The sequence below is a fragment of the Capsicum annuum genome, chromosome 7 (genome assembly GCF_002878395.1).
Source record: "Capsicum annuum cultivar UCD-10X-F1 chromosome 7, UCD10Xv1.1, whole genome shotgun sequence".
Taxonomy (NCBI): domain Eukaryota; kingdom Viridiplantae; phylum Streptophyta; class Magnoliopsida; order Solanales; family Solanaceae; genus Capsicum; species Capsicum annuum.
The window spans coordinates 180,317,874-180,321,330 of NC_061117.1; the positions used below are offsets into that span (position 1 = coordinate 180,317,874).

Here is a 3,457-nt window from a genome sequence, read left to right on the forward strand (position 1 = left end):
GGGTACACAATCTGTATTTTGGCAACATAACTTCAACACAAGTTAAAGATTATATCAAGAACGTTTATGAAGTTTTTTCAACACCTTCAACACAAGTTCAATATGAACTATCAAAGAAGTGTGTTATTTTATTAAGAAATAAGATGAAACAGAATAAGCCAAGTTCTCCGGATTTACGGAGTGTCCTTATGGAAATAATTCCCCTCAAGTACCCGAGGTTGCAGAATTTTCTTCTTAGGATAAAATGGCTTCACAACCAGATTATAGTGGTACCCCAAACGTTTTTGTTTTTCTTCGAACTCACTCAAAAGGAGATAATCACACGGAGTTTTTAGAAGTAAGAGAAATGTTTTTCAAGAGCAAACATTTTCATACAAACCTGTGGAAAAAATGCAGGTTTATATAGCTATGAGGTGCCCCTTCCAAAAGGTGGCAATGGTTCATCAAAAAGGTGTCTCCTATGGAACAGTCATGTCTGTACATTCAAAATACTATATCTTTTTCTGAACAGTCACATCCGACCAAATAGTCACCTCTTTTTCTAAAATAGTGTGTCATTTCCTCAAAGGGTTGCGTCCCTTCTAAGGTTCATACTTACTTTATGAAGCAACATACACTAGAGGATTGCAACCCTTCGAGGAAATGAGACACTATTTTTGAAAAAGAGGTGACTATTTGGTCTACCAGATGACCATCTACTAGAAGGTCTACAAGAGTGAGCTTGAGGATTTTTGGCACTCAGACAAATGTAACTAAATAATATTTTAATATGACGACACGTTTACTTGCTCTGTCCTGTGAATGGAAATTTGAGCTTTAGAACCTCCAGCCCCTTTGGTAGTGTGGTAAAACTACCAAAGAAACTTTTGATACGTACAAATCTGAATCATCAAGAAGCTAAAGAAAGAAAAATACTAACAAGACTGCCTAGATCTTCCAGCTGCCACTGACATACAACATCAAGGTCCTGGTTGCAGCTTTATTAATACTGGTGTCGTTTCTTCAACTTTTGACCTCTGAAATGCACATGAAGAGCAATTTTATTACATAACCTTTCTACATAGTAGTGACCTGCTTGAAACTTGATCATGTTTCTCTCCCTCAAGATGAGACCAATTGTCATATAGCAAATACACAGCACCGTATGGCACTTCTTCCAGACTTTTTCCTTGTCCGTGTAGCTATCCACTTAGTTTCAGTTTACCAGTCTCCCACTACTCTGTGAAAACCAAGCCAGTCTAGCAAGTTTTGCCAAAGTGTTTGAGTTATACTACATTCAATGAATAGATGGGCTAGACTCTCATCAACAAAGGTTGCAAAACAGTTAGCCTGGAGGAACTTGGATCCCCATTTAAGAAGCTATCAATAGTTGTTATTCTTTTCCATAACACCAACCAGAGGATAAACCTACATTTAGGATGAATGCTATGGTTCAAAATGATGCTCTTCTAAAAGACCCTTGGATACCGTGGAGATAGTGTTATGCACACCTGCTTGATAGAGAACTTGTCATTCCTTACCATAATTGAGAGCTTGGCTACCAGATTACCTTGCAATGCTGGGACAGCAAGATATGTTGTCTGACACCAAAAATTTTCCTCATCACCCATGTTGCAGTCATGGGTTTGGGGCAATCCTCTAGTGTATGTTGCTTCATAAAGTAAGTATGAACCAATAATGCAAGGAATTTTGTGAAATAGAGAAGTGCACAAAGATTTTTAGGTTGAGGATTTGAACAGAAGAACTCATTCATGACATTACCAAAGTAGAATATAATCCTTCTAAACCTAGCAACATTGTCGGGATGACCAAGTGCATTGTGAAAAAATAACTTTCCTTTTCCCAATACGACGCAAAAACTAGGTAACAAGTCATCCACTTGAAATTCTTCCATCAGATATCCTTTTGGCAACTTGAATCAAGTTTCTAGCAACCAAAACATTTAGGTTATCATCTGTCAGATCTTCAGCCTCCCACCTATTACCACTATTTACTATTATCAATCTCAGCAATCCACATATATTTCAAATCAAAATCCAGAATTTCGATGCCCTCGGGGAAAAAGCCAAAGTATAAGAAACATGGCCTTAATGTAGTGGGCATCTTATTGTTACTCAGAGCCAATACCTTAGCATATTCATCTTGAATTTTATGACCTATACTCTCAAGTACCTTATTCCATTCATGTTAAGTTCTTTCTCTTGCCCTTAACATGCCTGCAATAACCACAATAGCTAGTGTTATACCTCCACATTTCCCAACTATAATTCTACCAATATTTACCAAGTCAGGTGAAACATTGGCCCAATTATAATGCAAAATTAAAGATTTTCTTGGTAAAAAGTTCAAAGATTTTCTCTGAATCTATGGATTTCAACATGTGGAGCGATAAATTTCCTTCTATGTATCTGCCTACATTACTATGTCAGTTGTGATAATTATTTTACTTCCAATTTTTAAATCACATTCAGGAAGAACAAATTCCAGGTCATCCCAAATTTTAATATCGGAAATATCATCTAAAAGGATAATATACCTTTTTCTTTTCAAGAGGGATAGTAGGTTGTCCCTCAAGTTATCTTTCCTTTCATCTTCAGTCCCTTCAACTTGTTCGACTATGTCAAGTAAGATTTCTCTTGGGATCTTGGCTGTTGTGAAACATAGACCAATCCCGAACACTCAAATTGATCACGGACATATCTAAAGAATTTTAGCAAGAATACTGTACTTGTTTTTCCCAGACCAGGCATGCCAACTATTGAAATAAGTCCATAATGCAAATCTTTATAAAGTAATTTTGATTGTAGCACATTGAAGTCATCATCCAAACTGATGACCTCTATTTTATCAACATGAAGGACTAATCTTCTCCGGTCCAAATGCATTTTTTTCTTCTATGGAAAAACTTGTATGTTATGATATCAGGTCAATTTCAATGAAGAGTAAGGAAAATAAAGGACACGATACTTTGGAATAATTTTTCTGTTATCTGAAATGGAAAGACAACTAGGATTAGAATTGAAAGAGTAATCAGGTGTTTTTCCACCTGACTTAGCCTTAGTAGAAAGTTATTGCTGACGACAGATACAAGTACCATGAAAGCTGATCTGGACACTAGGATTATCAAACATAAAAAGAAAAAGTGAAAGAGTAACTAAAATGGAAAACAGAAAGTAAGAGTCGACATGGATGTGCAGTAAGGAGAAAGACTGATTTAGGAATTAAAGGGGAGAATCAGAGGAGAAGAACAATCAATTTTGTTAGTTCCTTCCATAATAAATTTAAATTTTTCCATGGATCGCCTCTATTTCGGCCTTCTTTAACTTTTACCTAAGCAATTAAAGTATTCTTTGTAGGAAATTATTTAGCTATTTCAAAATAATTTATATTTAAAGTGTATTGAAAAAGTCATGTCTTTAAATATATTTTAAAAGCCATCAAGAGATAGACTTAAGAA

General features: G+C 35.6%; 1 pseudogene; it reads right to left on the minus strand.

The window, feature by feature from the left end:
• Window positions 1-802: 802 nt before the first annotated feature.
• On the minus strand, window positions 803-3,252 carry LOC124885648 (annotated as a pseudogene).
• Window positions 3,253-3,457: the final 205 nt, after the last annotated feature.